Source organism: Halichoerus grypus, chromosome 6 (assembly GCF_964656455.1).
Source record: "Halichoerus grypus chromosome 6, mHalGry1.hap1.1, whole genome shotgun sequence".
Taxonomy (NCBI): Eukaryota; Metazoa; Chordata; class Mammalia; order Carnivora; family Phocidae; genus Halichoerus; species Halichoerus grypus.
Window position 1 is genome coordinate 110,017,461 of NC_135717.1, and position 18,691 is coordinate 110,036,151.

Here is an 18,691-nt window from a genome sequence, read left to right on the forward strand (position 1 = left end):
ACTGTCAGATTTTGGTCAATCTGCAAAACTTTTATCCATTTTCTTATTCTTCCCATTATTTATTATTTCAGAAAATACTTCTTGGGCTTCAGTTGGTTCTATGGCTTATGGCAGTGAGTATTAGGGCCCTTAAGTATTTATTCATATTTAGAACTGTACATTCGTCTTCTAACCCTTTAGATTAGCATTAGGTTCAACCTAATTTCTCTTGGTCAATTACAATTGAAATTGATCCTCCCCTCCTAAACCGGGATCCTGGCAGGAGCTGGGGAGCCACGCAGAGGGAAGTGCGTGGGCGCAGAGGCGGCGCGTGGGTGGCGTTGCTTTGCAAACCTCAGCGTGTGCTGCCCAACTGGATTATGGCCACACACATGGGCTATTCACTGTTCTTCAAACATGTACCTCATTTGCTTGTTTGCATATGCCTTCTCCTCTCTTTTCTCCAATTTCACCCTTTTGAACTTCCAACCATTCTTCTAAGACCAGCTCAAATCATTTTCCTTTCTTAAAGCTTAATTTACCTGCTTCATTCTCCTCCAGAGGCAAGCTCTTCTAAACAAAAAAAAATTTTTTTTTGTATTTTTACTTTTGGTACACATCTAGAAGTGTGTGGTAGTTTTCCCTTTGTATTTCTACTAGATCATAAATTTTTGAAAATTACATTGGTTCTTAGTTATCTAGGTAGCCCCTGGGGAATTTTGTTTGCTGTCTTTGGAACAGAGGATTCCTGATAAATATTTATTGATAGAGTTGGGAGGAAATGGGTGAAATACTGGTGATATATCTGGCATATGGATTTTATCTTTACCTTTCATTTCTCATCAGTTCCCATAAAAAGTAAAAAAAAAAAAAATGAATGTCCATATCAAGACTACATTTATAGTCAGAGTCCTTGAATCAGAGTGGAAAAAACTGAGGCTAGAAAACTTAGCTATGTTAAATTTGTGGCACTAATTTTTCTAGTGGCAGTTTGGGAAGTCACCAACACAGACATAACGTCATTGCAAACCAGGAGGCCAAGCATAGCTGTGGGAAAGAGAGCCCGTGTTCAAAGGAAATACCCAAAATAATAGAATGGAGGGTCTAGAAAATCACCACCATGAATGCCTTTTTTGTGGTCTCATTTTCCCCAAGGTTGCTCTGGTATGAAAGTCCTTCTTTAAGGAGATAACATAAAAAGAAGTAAGTGGTGGCAAAAAAAAAAAAAAAAGAAAAAGAAAAAAAAAGTCCACTCTTGTAATGGGCTTGTGTGTTCTTTGGCTATTTCAACGTAATGTTTATCTAGTAAATAGCATTTCAGTGTTAAACAGTAAAGCTGTGTCTCCATCCTGTGCCAAAAGGCTGGAACCTCCTTCAGGTCTTGCCATGCTCTTACTGCTGAAAAAAGTTCTGTTTTAATGAAAAGAGATACTATGTGACTGGAGCCTGCACCAGGGATGGCTGCTTAATATTTTCATGCTTCTGGGTAGTATATAAGTCTTCCAACAGAATCACAAGTTCCTGCATGTATGTATGTATGTATGTATGTGTGTGTGTGTGTGTGTATACATAAAACATGTAATTTTAGTAAAAACTGATAGTACTTCAATAAGAATCATGCAAATAATATGTGCTTCAGATATAATTCCATGTATTACTTCCTGGATAAACTGTTTAAAAGAGAAAGTCATCTCAGATGTGTACTGGTGCATTTCTGTGACAACTGAATATTTTGATGCCAATGCTATAGAAAAAAAAAAGAAGGAAGACAGACAAATGTGTGGCTATGAAGTTTAAAAAAATATGCTAATTCCAGGAGAGGAAATGAAACCTCTGTTCAATTACCTATCTTGACCTTTAGAAAATCAGCACATTTAGATAGTATCTGAGTCATTTTTTCAAAAAAAGATTTTATTTATTTGCCAGAGACAGAGAAAGAGAGAGAGCAGGGAGAGGGGCAGAGGGAAAGGGAGAAGCAGGCTCCCCGCTGAGCAAGGAGCCTGATGTGGGACTTGATCTCAGGACCCTGGGATCATGACCTGAGCCGAAGGTAGACACTTAACTGACTGAGCCACCCAGGTGTCCCTCTGAGTCATTTTTTTTTAAAAGCTTTTATTTATTTGAGAGAGAAAGAGAGCACAACCAGGGGTGGGGGGCAGAGGGAGAAGCAGACTCCCCGCTGAGCAGGGAGCCCGACAGGGGCCTGATCCCAGGACCCTGGGATCATGACCTGAGCCGAAGGCAGATGCTTAACTGACTGAGCCACTCAGGCGCCCCATGAGTCATTTTTAAGAATGAATTCCAGATATGCAGTTTCTGAACCTTGCTATTCCCTGGTGGAGAGCAAGGTTTTTTGAGGAGAGTTGGATAGACTTTCAACATGGCAGAGAGAGGAGAGATGGCCTGAGGGGGTAGGTCAGGTGGAGACGCGCTAAAGAGGAATACAATGTAATACATCAGCAACTGCCTCAGCTACAGAGAGAAATATATGATATTATCTCGTTTATTTAATCTGTCTCTCTAAATTCCGAAGGAAATGTTTATATGGTTCTAAGGCAGTGTCTCTTTCTCTGACAAAGTATATGAACCAAGGAGTTTCAGGCTGGAAAATGGGAAAGAGAAACTTGGAACGGGATTCGGTTAAAGTGTTGTCATCATCAGTCTGAACTTCTGAGTAAACCCTTGCATATTCATTCGTACATTCCATTCACTAAAAAACTATTAGACACCTTCTAGGAGCATAGGAAGGACAGCTATACTGAAATAAACAGGCGCTGTCCCTGAGGAACTTAAATTGGTCAGGTTTAAATTATGGGACTGGTTATGCATCATCCACAAACCCTGCAGCTAGGGCTTAATTAATTAATTTTATGGGCAGAGGGCTGATTTCTTATTTTTGATCCTGTAACATCCAGGCTCCAGCACTCAGCAGTCTATTCTGTGTACTGTTGGCGCTGCAGCAAAATTCCACTGCAACCTGAGCATTTGTTCATATGCTTGTTGAATAACTCCTACATCTGTTCAGTAAATATATACCTACTGTGATCCAGACAGTTCTGGACACTAGGCTGAGTGGGCAAACTACAGTTATTTGCTCCCACTGAGATTATATTATTGCGATGGAATAAGGATGGTAGTGGGACCCCAAGTTATCAGTCCCACGGGGTACATAAGGGAAATGACTCCTTAAAGGAAAAGTCAGATGCTGTACCAGAAAAAGAGGGAAGGGTGCTAGGAAAGCAAAAGTGACAGATGTCTACTACAGTCTTCACCTGCCACTCAGCTTGACACACCTCATGTCTGTCACCTAGCAGCTGAGCACCTGATGCCATTGTTTTCCTCTCTCCTTCCTGGCTCGGCACACTCCTGGGAAATGCTCATGGTAATGCCGCTGTTGCTTTACCCCAACCCCAAGACTCCTCTTTTCCATACTCTGGCCCAGGGGCCAGTCCCTATTCTGGTGCGTACTGGGCACTCAGGCAGGATGTGCAAGTGAGGAGCGGGGGTCAGGGTGTGCAGGTGAGAGCAGCAGCATGAGTGGAGATGGGGGAGCAAGGGGCAGGGGGTTGTTCACTGTATGTGACAGAAGACAACTTTACAAATAGGGATAGGAAGAAAGAAATTAACTCCAGTTAGTGGCAGTAACTCCAGTGAAAAACTAAATTTTTTAGAGCAGGAAAGAATGAAGGGAAATATTATTTATTTTTTATTTTTTAAAAGACTTTATTTTTTGCGCGTGCACGAAAGAGTGCATGTACATGCATGGAAGGGGCAGAGGAAGAAGCAGACTCCCTACTGAACAGGGAATTGGATCCTAGGACACTAGGATCATGACCTGAGCTGAAGGCAGATGCTTAACCGACTGAGCCACCCAGGTGCCCGGGAAATATTTTTTAATGAATAAAAGGCAAAGAATAAAGTGTTATGAAGGGCAGGAATGGGTAGAAAGGTCTATAGCAGTGTTTCTCAAAGGCAGGACCACAGCATCAGCATCACCTGGGCATTGGTGTCAAACTCTGCACTTGTCAGAAACTCTGAGGATAGAAGCTCCAGGTGAATCTACGGTGCACTTTTCAGGCCTTTTGTTCTAGAAGATGGATCCTACCCAACTGGTGATCCATTTCATCTTTTAAAATAAGCTGCTGGCACTTATCTTTTAGCAATCTGCAAATGTTTCCTTTCTAGTCTCTTTCTATTCCTTCTACCTTATTTTCTGTAATTTTAATTTGTAGTCCATGACCATTACACAAACTGTCAAGGTGTAGGTCAATGAATATGGGTAGAAACAAATAAGAAAAAGATAAAGAACAGCTCGCCATTTCTCAGTGTACATTAGCAAGGAGAAATCACTTGAGTTCAGTGTACATTAGCAAGGAGAAATCACTTGAATTAATCCAAGCATCAGCTTGTGATCCACAAAAATAGATCAGCTATTTATTTGAGCAGACATATAAAGGACAAAGACTGCACAGTCTTTTCTGTACACTCTAGTACAGAGACACACAAATACTGTAAAAATCAAACATTAAGGTTTTTCCATTTGAATTGAATATTTTAAAACTATATCCATTTTTAAACAAATAATATGCTAATTTTTTAACCTGGTAAATGTGCAGAGACATATCAATGTGATGGAAAAACGCAAAGTTACAGGTCGGGAACAAAGAAACAAATGACAATGGACACCTATGATATTTATGTGCCAGGCCCTGTCTTAGGTGCTTGATACATATGAACACAGTCAATCCTCACAGTAGCCCTACATCCTGCCTGCAGATCCATTTTAAAGAGGAGGACGAGGCTGGGAGAGGCACTAGCTTGTCAAAAATCACACAGTCTGGATTTGGAGTGAGGCAGCAGAGCCCAGGGACCTGTGCTCTTTAACCACTTCCCTTCTTACTCTCTGTTCCTACCCACTCCGATCTTACCTCTACCCAGAATTTAGTGATGGTATTGCATTTAAAGCCGATGGAGGATAGTGGAAGAGCAGGAAGGGAAGAAGCAGAGATACTGAAGGAAACACGGACACAAAAGGAGTGAGACTGGACAGCTGAACACAAAAAGGCGCAAAAGGAAGGAACAAGGAGTCATGCAAAGAGAAGCTAGCAACGGGCTGGCAGGATTGGTGGGCAACAGTGAGAAGCAGAGCAGATGGGAGTGAGTAAGGTCCAGTCCCGGCTCTGGCGGTGTGAGAATGAGTTCAGCTGGTGGAACAATGGGAAGCAGCATGGGATTGAAGAGGGGCATGGAGATGCTGGTTCTAGAAGGTGGAGCCAAGGAGAGAGGAGTTTAGAAAAAAAGGATGTGGGTCAGGAAGGATAAAATAGGAAGACAATAACAAGACAAAAGGAAAAGAGAAGGTCCTGTCCTTGGGCATTCCAAACACCACCATGCCCTATGGTCCTTTGCTAACGAGAATAAAAACACTTTGATAAAAAGCATGGTAGCCATGTCAGGACACAGACACGAGGGCATTCATTAATAAAACACGATCAGACCCAGCACCAGTGCCTTTTCATTTTGTCCCCCCATTCCCCAATAGCTCATGAGTGTTCACTACTTAAACATTCGAGAAAGACGGAGCAAGCCAGAACAGCATTCCCCGTCTACTCGATCCACGTCCCTGCTAGTGGGCCAACCCAGAGGAAGGCACGAGCAATATAAAACTGTTTTTAAGTGCCTTCAGAGGACTATTTAAACATGCCACTGAGCACATAGCCCAATTCAGTGCAGTGAGAGCTCGGAATGCGGCAGCTGCCTTGCAGTTCGGGCTGGGGGACCTACGCTTCAATATCTCAGCTGCTCAGTACGGGCATGTGGGGGCCTGGTGTTGAATTTACCTGATAGGCTTGAGTTCCCAAATATCTTAAAAGAATGTGACTTAAGAGTCAAAGGGATACAGCCAAAGAAAATTTAGAAATATTTTGTTTATTGACCAGAGAGGTGAACATTCTTACTTGCCAACAGATTGCCTCCTGAATAAAATCCAAATACAAGGCTTTCCTTTTCAATTCTACAGCTCACATGCCAGAGTTTCCCAAATGTACCTGATGTCAACCATCACTTTGAGTGCTTATTTAAAAAAGAAAAGTGTCTGCCAAAAATGTATTCTGGAGATTCAGAATCAGTAAGTCTATGTGGGGCCAAGGAATCTTTCCCCTTTTCCCCATAGGTACACACACGTACACACAAGTAATTCTTTTGGTTTGGTGTGTTTGGGAGGCATTGATGTACCCTGTACACCGGCTAAACTGTGCTTTTTGCTCAAACATGTTCCACTTCTTTCCTACCCTGCACTTTGCATCATCTATCTACATATGCTGACCTCTAGATCCCCAACTTTTTTTTTAAGGTGGGGGAGAGGCAGAGGGAGAGGGAAAGAGAGAATCTTAAGCAGGATCCACGCCCAGCATGGAGCCCAACGTGGAGTTCGTTCTCACGACCCTGAGATCATGACCTGAGCCGAAAACAAGAGTCTGACACTTAACTGACTGAGCCACCCAGGGACCCTGATCCCCCAACTTTAAAAAAAAAATTTTTTTAAGTTTTTAATTTTAATTCCAGTGTAATGTACAGTGTTCTATTAGTTTCAGGTGTACAATATAGGAATTCAACAATTCTGTACAGTACTCTGCTCATCATGGTAAGTGTACTCTCTTAATCCCCTTCACCTATTTCATCCATCCCCCCACCCAACTCCCCTCTATAAAAGTCTGTTTCTTGGTTTGTCTCTTTTTTTCCCCTTTGCTCATTTGTTTTCTTAAACTCTACATGAGTGAAGTCATATGGTATTTGTTTTTCTCTGACAAACTTATTTCATATAATATTCTCTAGCTTCATCCATGTCATTATAAATGACAAAATTTCACTTTTAATGGCAGAATAATATTCCTTTGTGTGTGTGTATCTCTCACATCTTTTTTTTTTTTTTAAGATTTTATTTTTTTTTGAGAGAGAAACAGCATGAGAGGGGAGAGGGTCAGAGGGAGAAGCAGATTCCCCGCTGAGCTTGGAGCCTGATGTGGGACTCGATCCCAGGACTCCACGATCATGACCCGAGCTGAAGGCAGTCGCCCAACCGAGCCACCCAGGCAAAAGTAAGCTCTACACCCAGCGTGGAGCCCAACACAGGGACTGAACTCATGACCGTGAGATTAAGACCGGAGCTGAGATCAAGAGTCAGACGCTAAATGGACTGAGCCACCGAGGCACCCCTATACCACATTTCCTTTATCCATTTATCAATAGATGGACACTTGGGCTGCTTCCATAATTGGCTATTGTAAATAATGCTACAATAAACACAGGGGTCAATATATCCTTTTGAATTAGTGTTTTTGTATTCTTTGGGTAAATACCCAGTAGTGTGATTACTGGATCACAGGTCAGTTCTATTTTTATTTTTTTGAGAAACCTCCATACTGTTTCCACAGTGGCTGCACCAGTTTGCATTCCTACCAATAGTGCATGACGGTTCCTTTTTCTCCACATCCTCGCCAACACCTGTTGTTTCTTGTGTTTTTCATTTTAGCCATTCTGACAGGTGGGAGGTGATATCTAACTGTAGTTTTGATTTGCATTTCCTGATGATGAGTGATGTTGAGCATCTTTTCATGTGTCTGTTGGCCATCTGGATGTCTTCTTTGGATAGTCTGTTCATGTCTTCTGCCCATTTCTAAATTGGATTTTTTTTGGGGGGAGGTATTGAGTTATAAAAGTTCTTTCTATATTTTGGATACCAACCCTTTATCAGGTATGTCATTTTTAAATATCTTCTCCCATTCAGTGGCTTGTCTTTTAATTTTGTTATTTCCTTTACTGTGCAGAAGATTTTATTTTGATGTAGTCCCAACAGTTGATTTTTGCTTTTGTTTCCCTTGCCTCAGCAGACATATCTAGAAAGATGTTTTCCTTTCTCTTCTATTTTATGGAAAAATTTGAGAAGAATAAGTATTAACTCTTCTTTCAATGTTTTCAATTCCCCAACTTTTACCCACTAGTACCCTCTCCTCTTGTTGAAATCCTAGCCATTTTTCAATGAGTGCGATTTCTTGACCTTCCCAGTTGAAAGTGATCGTTTCCTTCCTGCTCTCATATGCACCTGGGTTTGTGCTTATCTCATGGCACTGCTTACATTCTACCTTGGATTATGGGTAGCATACTCATCACAACCTTTTTACTAGACCATAAGCTTGCTGAAGGTAGTAGTCATGTCTTCAAATAGCCCCGCAGACAGGAAATGTCTGGCACCGTGTCTGGGACATTGTATCTCTTCTGCAAGTATTATCCCCCTTTCCTTTTCTTTTTGGATCCTTTCTGTACATAGCAACATGTTTTGCATATAGTATTACCAAATATATGTTAAATGAATAACTGAAATAGGAACTTTGGAGGCTTTTAAAAATTTGTATTACTTTTTGATCTAGATAGAACTGAGGAAAAAAGTACCTGGAGGCATTTAGCATGCAGAATGGAGATGTTTTATCTTTCTCTACAGGCAGCTCATAAATCACAATGCTAGAGTCTTGGCTGTTTAATTTTGGGAATTAAAAAAAAAAACAAACACTTAACTCAGTATATAAGACGTATACAAAACTCTCCAGAGAACTAAGGAAGGATACAAAACAAATGGGGAAAAGTTCTCCTAGCCTCATCAACTGTTTTGTTTCAAGAGAAATGTAATGCCAAATATCTTCTGATATAGTTCTGTATCTTCTAATTTCTTCACATTCCTTGTTTTTTAAAGATTTATTTGAGAGAGGGGGGGAGGGGGAGAGAGAGAGAGAGAGAGAGAGAGAGAGAGAGAGCATGTAAGAGCGAGTGAGCGAGCATGGTGGGGAGGGGCAGAGGGACAGGAGAGAGAGTTTTAAGCAGACTCAGCGCTGAGCACAGAGCCTGCCCAATGCAGGGCTTGATCTCACAATCCTGAGATCATGATCTGAGCTGAAACCAAGAGTTGGAAGTTTAACTGACTATGCCACCCAGGTGTCCCCAATTTCTTCACAATTCTATTTGATTCCATTTGTTTAATATATCTTTAGATCAATACAGCTTTACTTCCAAACAAGAATTCCAAGGAGATTAATATTTTTCATCAATTTTTAGTGATTTCCTTTAGTGGAAATTTCAGTGTACATGCCAATCATTACTATGTGTCCCAACGGCCATACAGGAGATAGTTTCGCTGTTTTAGGGGACACATAGATCTGTGAATCTTTATAACCCCCTTGCTCACTCTCCAGTTCCTTGAGTTTCAACTAAGCTTCCTTCAATTCCATCTTGATGTGTAACCCTGGCTTTGTGAGGTTCCTCCTGTAAAATATCAGCTTAATTGGATAAAGATCACTCATCCATGTATTATTCTTATAAACATCCCTTATCCAACTGGATGCAATTTCTTCAGAAATCAGGATTCTACCTGGGAAAGGAATCTCTCCCAGATAGACTTGGAGATTGTGTTCTGGTATTATAATATAAAACTACAACATAGTCATGTTCTGATGTTGACTATGAAGCTATGACCACAGGATAGCAAGCACAAATTCACATTAAAAAAAACAAAACACTTTAAAAGCTCACTCAATTATCCAAATATTTCTTAAAATCCAGATGTTTGGCATTACAAAAGCAGAACATCTGGACAGTAATGAAATGTTTTTAGTTATCACCAGGATATTTTGCTTCCTATAAGACTGTATAAGTATCAAACTTTTCTGATAATCGCCTCTATAGTCAAGGTGATCAAGGTCAGAAACATTTTAAATGTGAATTGTTCCCTGCTTTTAAAAAGTGCTCAGTGTTGTTGGCTCTAACGTAGCATGAATGCATAGTTTGTACATTTCTTCTGAATGCCCTGCATTCCGATCTCCTAAGTGAGGACTTTAAATAGCAGCTTATCATTATGTCAAAATTCCTTAATGCTTTTACACCAGAAAGAAGGCATATAAGGAAAGTAAGAAACTGAACTGCTCTAGACCATCACACTGCTATTTATGTGGTAAATGGGACATACAGTGACCTCTAAGAATTATAATGGGTCAACTATACAAGGCAGCTGGTACGTTTAAAAGATGAGTTAAGAATTGGTTAAACAAAAAGATTCATTTGGAATTAGTCCTAATGTCTTTCTGTTGCATGTCAGATGTGAAAAACTTCTATGCATATGCCCTATGGCATTATATAAAAACAGCATCCCTTAGTGCAACTTGATCACCAGGTAATGTTACTGAAGGTAGAGACAGGTGACAAGTAACTGTAATTTGTGGCTATGCAGCTTTAATAACAACAAAAAAGGCAACCTAGTGAACTCTCTTTAGTTAGCAATCAGGCTCCTTTCATTCTTTTGAATTATAAATGTAAAGAGAAGAAAAGAGGGAAAAGACCCACAAATATTTTACTTCAATTAATTTCAACAGAATGTTGGAATGTATGTGTCAGACTTGACCATGATTAAACCTGGTATGTAATTATAGCACATCTTGCAGGATCTTGAAGCAATCATTTTCATTTTTCATTCCCACTTGGTGACTAAAAATTACCATTTCAAAATTTCAATGAGCAATCCACACCAATTTTGGATATTTAAGAAGTCAAAGAGACCTAAAGATAGAATGCAATCTACTAAAGTGTTCAGGTAGAGCTGTATGTGGTTCTTGGATAGGATGCTGCAATGTTAGTACTGCTTTTGTCAGAATGATGCATACATGGTAAATAGAAAACATCTATATGGGTTGCCACTCCTCAATTAGATCTATATGACTGAAATAGCACCCGAGGCTGAATATTCTGTGTTGGGACAAAATAATTCTTTTAATGTCTAACATACGCAAGTCACGAGAGCTCAGACTTTTCTCTTTCACCAGACTGTAAGCTCCCTGAGGCAGCAGTCTTATTTTCATGGTGTGCCGCTGGTCTCCTCTGTGCCTAGAATAGTACCTGGCACACAGTAGGTGCTAAGTATTTGTTGAATGAATGAATTTAATCATTCAATAAATATTTCTTGAGAGTCTACTTGTTTGTAAGATGCTGCTAGATAGTCAGGGCCATGCAGAAACTGAATGAACATGCCCAGGTCCATGATGAGGTTGGTCTATTAGAGGAAAAAGACATGAACAAATCTAAATCGAATAATAAGCCAGTGAGGGTTAAATATTACAGGAGTGATGCTCGAATATAGGCTGCTCAGATACTGGCCTTCAGGGGAAGCAGAGAGCATGCCAAACGAGGGTGACTACAAATCCCCACCTACTGTTGGCACTCCAGAAAAACAGTGAAAAACCGGGGTGGGGGGGGAGGGGGAGAGAAAAGGGAAAGAATGAACACCTTGCCCTGGTTCCTTTTTAGAAAAGAGGCAAAAGCCACCTGGGAGGAATGGGGAGAAACTTCAGGGAAGTTGGCTGTGTCTAGACATTTTCGGAGAGAGAAAAGGGACTAGCAAGATTGCATTCAACCATGTGAGTGGCCATTTTATGATTGGTTTTTAACTGTTGCAGGAGCTCTAAACTTCTGATTTCTGGGAGGGGCTATAGAGCAGAAATGCGAAATACCCTGAGAGAAGCTGTTCTGGGAACGCTGGTCATCAAACCAAAAGGAAGAAATAGATGTTCTCATAAGAGTTCCAGTCCAGTTTTTCCAGGCTCCAGAGACAGAATGTTTGCTTGAGCAATGAAACTTTTGGGTGGTCATCCAAGACAAGCCAGAAAGCCTTTTGAGGTTCTTCAATTGCTACTATCATTCACCATAATTCTTATAATTGTAGGTTTGTCTGATGGGATCCTTGATCCATTATGTTCTTTACACATACATCAATTTTTCTATTTTACAATTGTGCTAAGAGTGATTTAAAGTTGTGGTATCGTAGAATTGAAATCAGAAAAATAAATTAAAAAAATTTAACAAAAACTACCTCTGAAATGTGTATATAGCCTCGATACAACTATCTCGGATTCATTTCAGTGGGTTTAACACAGTGGGACGTGCTAACATTTAAGTAAAGTGTGGCTTTTTCTGTGATTAGTAAAAAGCTTTTCCTAAGATTTGCTTAACCCCTCGCTGTGTGCAATTGCGGATGGATTCCATTAGAGGGTTGGTTGGATGCCGGCTAATCTGAATCCCCAGCAATGCAGGCTTGCAGGAATTGTTTTGGGCACTCAGACCAATCAGAAGGAGAGGTAACCAACAGCAGAAATGCTACAGTACGGTCACATTTTATCTGCTTCCATTTTCATGATACTGTGTGGTGGACAAGGATTCAGGCCCGATTTCTGCTGCTTGCTTAATATGCACCAACTGTTATGCTGCAGAATCTTTGGGCTTAGGCAGAAAGCATATGGGTCTCCAGTTCCTCCCGCACAGTTTCACTCTGGTTTCCGCTTGATTCTGTAAACCCAGACAGTGCCCCCACCTAAGCTCTATCTAAGCAATACCCACTTGTGGCTCAACACAAAGTCAGCTCATTTTTGTGCAGAAACACTCCAAGTGCTTGCTTTTCCCTGGGGTGAATTCTCACAGCAGTGAATAGGAATAAGCCCTGAGTAAGACAAATGATCACTGTCTGCTTCTGTGAAGAAAGATGACTCTTTTGCTTTGCCTTTAGAGGAATGAGTTCAGGGGCACCAGGAGAGCCATTTCTATAGCATCACTTATTCTGGAGTAAAAGAAAATGGTTTGACAATTTCTGACAATTATTTTTATTCTATTTAATACATGTATCATAGGAGCCGGCCATCACACTCTTAGGTATTTACCCAAGATAAATGAAAACCTACATTCGCACAAAGCTGTGTGCACCTCTAATCATAATCACCAAAAATGGGAGACAATCCAAATGCCCTTCAAATGAGTGAATGGATAAATCTCCATCCAATGGAATACTACTTAGCAATAAAAAGGAACTACTGGTACAGGCCACAGCTTGGATGCATCTCAAAGGAATTATGCAGAATAGAAGCCAGTCTCAAAAAGTTACATATTGGGGTGCCTGGGTGGCTCAGTCGTTAAGCCTCTGCCTTCGGCTCAGGTCATGATCCCAGGGTCCTGGGATCGAGCCCCGCATCGGGCTCCCTGCTCAGTGGGAAGCCTGCTTCTCCCTCTCCCACTCCCCCTGCTTGTGTTCCCTCTCTTACTGTGTCTCTCTGTCAAATAAATAAAATCTTTAAAAAAAAAAAAAAAGTTACATATTGTATGATTCCACTTATATGACATTCTCCAAATATGTATACATATAACAACAGAGAATGGATCATTATTTGCCAGAGGTTAGAGCGAGGGGAGAGGATTGAGTGATGGAACTATTTCGCATTCTGATTGTGGTGTTGATTACACAGATCTATACAAGTGTTAGAACTCACAGAATAGGGGAGGGTATGTGTTCTGGTAAGCGCTGTGAATTGTGCAAGACTGTTGAATCTCAGATCTGTACCTCTGAAACAAATAATGCAATATATGTTAAGAAAGAAAAAAAGAAGAAGAAGAATGTAGCAGGAGGGGAAGAATGAAGGGGGGGAAATCGGAGGGGGAGAAGAACCATGAGAGACGATGGACTCTGAAAAACAAACTGAGGGTTCTAGAGGGGAGGGGGTTGGGAGGATGGGTTAGCCTGGTGATGGGTATTGAGGAGGGCACGTTCTGCATGGAGCACTGGGTGTTATGCACAAACAATGAATCATGGAACACTAAATCTAAAACTAATGATGTAATGTATGGGGATTAACATAACAATAAAAAAATTAAAAAAAAAAAATAAAAGCAGAGATAAGCACTAAAAAAAAAAAAAAAAAAAAAAAGAACTCACAGAATAGACACCAAAAAAGTCAATTTTATTGTGAATTTAAATGCACGCGCACTCTCTCTCTCACACACACACACACACACACACACACAGAGCAGCTCAAGGAGGAGACTTGGACTATAAGGGTCAATGGATCCCAGTAAGAGCTACAATTTCTCTAGCTGCTCCTGGAACCAGGTTAATGGGTGAGCCACCATCCTTCTGGATATAGATAGCAGCCATGCAGTGTGACTACAATTTGAAAGGGGTCCAATGACAATGCCACCCACCACCCCTTATCCTGCCATAATTCTTAAAGTTGTTAGCATTAGAGCACTCATCCAGGCTTAAAGCAGTTTCTCTTAATTGTGCTATTCCAATATAAATAGGTTAACTAGGAAAAAGAATCCATTAACACTTTAGCAAGAAAGAGGTTTCTCAGATGAAGCAGATTCAGAGAATTCTATCAAACAACACAGAAGACTGCTCTGTTTGTAAAAAGGAGAAGGCTGGAACAAGGGAGGCTCTCAAATGAGGGAGACCTAAGAGAATCAGTAGAGGCCACAAAGGCCACTACCACCAGTGAGGACAATTCCTTAAAAGGGGGCAAGGCAGTCATGTCAACACAACCCATTTTCCATAAACATGAAGACCAGATCTGTGTCAGTCAACATTAAAATTAGCACCAGTTAACAGGTCAAGAAACTCTAGCTATTGGAAGCAGGGTTATTAAAACTGCTTTTTCAAAACATATTAACTCCAAAAAGGACTTTCATGCACTTACGTAGGATTTGTTTATAAGTTCTGGAGAGAAGATTCTGCCCATTTGTCCCCCTAGGACACCCCAGAGACTCTTACCCCCTGCTCCTATTCTTAGCCCTATGGCCCATGCTCGGTGATTATGAAATGACTGAATTAACTCCCTCCAGGGGCTTCAGTGACTTCCTACAGTGTCCCATGGCCTTTGAGGCTCTACATTCCCTGGCCCCTGACTGACTCTCTGATTTGGTGCCCATCACACCCCCACCCCTTGTTCATTCTTCAGTCTGTCTGACTGTTCCTTAAATATACCAAACACACTCCCACCTCTGGGCCTTTGCACATTCTGTTCCACCTGCCTGAACACTGTTCCCACACACTTCATCCTTACAGTTTCAACTCGAGTGTCACCTCCTCAGAAAGACCTTCCCTGACTTCCCGTCAAATGGAACCTCCACACATCAAGGCATGCTTACACCACCTCTTTGGTTTTCTTCATTGTACCTGCCATTGTCTGAAATTATTTACCTTTTTGTTTAGAGTGTGCTTTAGGAGTCCACTGATTCTGGAATGAGATGCCTGCTCTGAATCCTAGCATCAACACTTCCTGTGGTAACCTTGGGAAACTGATAGCCTCTCTGTGCCTCAGTTTTTCATTTGTCAAATGGTGATATTGAGAGCACCTAGCTTCTGTGTTATGGTTTCAACTGAGTGATTTAACATATGTGAACACAGTGTCTGGTGGTTATAAGTGCTGCATAAGTGTTTACTCAGATTACTAATACAAGAGCTCTAAGCTTTCCAGGCAGAGTAACTCATGCCCTGCTGGTCGAGGTGACTTGTCATTGGGCGGACATATGTCCCTAGCTGCACTATTCTGGGCCTTTCCTCAAAGTCTAATATGGAGGGGAAGAGAGGGTCATTCTCCTTTGGAAAGTTCAGGAGCTAAGATCATGTACATCAGGGGTTGCTGAACGAGTATACAGACTTCGACGTGGAGAAAGCATGCCTGATAATGAAAGCAAAACTAAAGCAAAAAGGAGAGAGAGAGATTGAGAATTCCATTAACCGAATCCCTGAATCTAGCTGTGCCAGAGGCCAAACTACTATTGGAGGGTTTTAAGTTATATGAGCCAATTAAGGTTTTTTTTTTTTTTTTTGCTAAAACTGGATAAATTGGGTTTTTCTCCTTTGCAGTAAAAAAAAAATCCAGAAGGACATAAAAGGCATTGTTTTGGACTATTGGTTCTTTTGGTCACCACCCCGCCCCCACTCTCAAGTGCATGGGTGGAGGCACTTGGTTTGGACAATTGGTCAATTCCATCTTTTTGGTCACCGTAATTGGTTTGGGAACATAATCCAGGTCAGAGACTTGACGCAGGGATTTTTTATAGAAACTATTGGAAATATGAATCTGGTTTTTCTCTGGAATGGCAATGCTGGAGGATGCCAGCCTTGTAGCTGTTTGGGCCATTTCATGAAAAGGGCTCCTTCTGAAAGCAAAGCCCACAGAGAAAATGTGAACACAGAGATCAAGGCTGATGACATCAAGGTTCCGAACAGCTGAGGTTAAGAGATTCAGGAAGCTTAAAAAACACATTAAAGAGAATTGTTAATCAGCTGCAGAGCACACATGTTTAGAATCTCACTAAATCATGGTCAACGTAAGCAGACTTTCCCAATTGGCTTTGTGTTCTGAAAGATTTTAGATGCAGTGTTAGCCAAAAGAGAAGTTATTTTTGCTGTTTGCTTCATTATATAGAAGGGTTAAGACCATTTCTTTCTTTCTTTTTTTTTAAAAATTTTATTTATTTGACAGAGAGAGACACAGCGAGAGAGGGAACACAAGCAGGGGGAGTAGAAGAGGGAGAAGCAGGCTTCTCGTGGAGCAGGGAGCCCGATGTGGGGCTCCATCCCAGGACCCTGGGATCATGACCTGAGCCGAAGGCAGACGCTTAACGACTGAGCCACCCAGGCACCCCGGATTAAGACCATTCTTATTGAGAATTATGAAAGCAGCAGAATTTCAGAGCTGAAAGGGACCTTAGAGTTTCTCTAGACTGGTGGTTTCCAAGCCCTGGGCCATACAGTTTTTACAAGTGGTCCCTAAATCCATAGGTCACAAACTTTGTCCTGTACGTGAAAGAAAGCACATACCTGGCACACACATATGTGAATGATCATTTTTCAAACACACATGGATGCTACTATGATGAACTTTGTTAAAATTCATTTAAAATCCGGACTGAAAGCATACTAGCTATTTATCGTTATATTTTCTTAGTATTTAGTGAAAGTAGTACCAACTTTTAGTGGGGGGGGGGGGGGAAGGTCTGAAAACTTTGTTAAAAAATTTCACATAACTGGAAAGATTTTAAAACATTTACCTGAACCAAAAATGTTGATTTGTATTCACTGAAGAGACTAAGCTTCCGTGAGGTGTCTGATATTTACAGTGCTCTGACAGTACTTGGCTACCGAAAGGCAGCTGCCTAAGGGGCATGGTACCCAAGTGGTTAAATGGAGGCGTGAAGCGTCTTATAGACCATTACAGCTCCCCACCCATAGCCTTACCTTCGGTGGCCAGGTCCTGCAGCGGCTGGCCCTCGTAGGCTTTCTGTTAGCCTTAAAAATAAAACTGCCGGTTGTTTTACCAGCAACAACAGGTTTACTCGGGAATTGCCGAGAAGTACAACCTGGGATACAGACAACTCTGCCGAAGGAGGGAAGGGAATGCTCTTTTCCAGAGGAAAGGGGGACGCTGGGAAAGCCGTTATAAACGAAAAGCCCATTGGAGTAAACGGGGAGCTGGAAGTATAGTGGCTTTTCATTGGCTGGGTTGTGACTGTCTCTCATTGGCTGGGCTGTTGCCAAGGTGGGAGCAAAGCCTTTCTTCCTCCTGCTCTGGTACTAACGTCCAATCCACGGTCGTGTCTTTTCCTGTTGGATTTGCAGTTGACCACCAGTGGTAGGGCAGGAGAAGTCCCCTGCCTCACCTTGCGACTCCTTCCTAGTGAGGTTTCCCTTGATTCATTTTGCCGCTTCCCCCATCACTGGTACCTCCTCCCTCTTGCTAGCTGCACTTCTGTCAATGGGTTTTTGCAATGTGTTGGAAAGGCTCTGATTTCTCTTAAAACAGGGCCTTGGCCTGTGATTGCCTCGTCTGTAATGCTCTCCGCCCCCTTCCTCTCCTTAAGGTAGGGCCTCCTCTTAACTCTTTCCTCACCACTCAGCTCCAGAATCACCCCCTCAGAGGAAGGCTTCCGAGTCAGGGAAGCTTATCCGCTCCGATCCAGTCACTGCCTTCCTTCGGAGCACCTCTCTCAGTGTGTAGCTCTGCTCTGGAGCGGCAGTCTGACCCGGTCTGCTTTCCCCAGGGGCGTGGACCTGCGCTGAGAGCAGGGACTGTGTCTATTTGGGCATCTTGGTCTTCCCAGTGCCTGGCACCTAATCGAGTTCGTTGCACAAATGATGCAGGCTGCTCAGGGGTCTTCATTTGCTACTATCTCTGCTCCTCTATCTCCATCACGTCATTTTTTTTTTTTTTTTTTTTTACATTCTTTTGCTTGATTTCTACTTTCTCTGTGCCTGTAACCAGGCTTGGAACTCTTCAAGGGCAGAAACTGAGTTGCATTTATCTTTTTATCACCCATGTATGCATCTATTTTTGTCCAAAATGTGAATAGAAAGCACACCTGCAAGATTGTGACATAACCAGAAAACTATGTCCTATATACAGCCTTGTTCTAAAAATAGCCCAGCACATGCTCTGGTATAATCTGACTCAGATGCTTCATATCGTAGCATTTCAGGAATAGGCCTGTCTTTATACACTAGTTAAAACCCAGGAATTGAATCTGTACATTTAAGCAACTGCTAAGATAAGACAACTCCATTACTCCTGGGTTTAACAAGAAGCAAAGCCTCCTTAAACCAGGTGCATTCTATTGCTTCACAAAGACTCTCTTCTCTACTCAACCTTCAGTGAAAGCTAAAGGAATGAAGGACATGTGGCCTGGAAGACCACCCAGGAATAATGCCGCCTTTACCACAATGCATAATCATAAACTTTTTGGAGTTACACACCCTGCCTTTGAACCCTAGCTTTGCTACCAACTAGCCGTGTGTCCTTAGCGAGCTACCATATCCTTCTTAGCTTTATTTTCTTCGTGGCTAAGTGCAGAG

At 41.7% G+C, this 18,691-nt stretch overlaps 1 long non-coding RNA gene across 1 annotated transcript in view; it reads right to left on the reverse strand.

Annotated features, from left to right (window-relative positions):
• LOC118518667 (uncharacterized) overlaps positions 1 to 17,246 on the reverse strand; it is a 54,830-nt gene extending 37,584 nt beyond the window's left edge. Inside the window, exon 1 of the long non-coding RNA XR_004908822.2 lies at positions 17,081 to 17,246. This is a non-coding gene — a long non-coding RNA (uncharacterized LOC118518667). The remainder of the gene's footprint in view (positions 1 to 17,080) is intronic.
• Between the last annotated feature and the right edge of the window lie 1,445 nt (positions 17,247 to 18,691).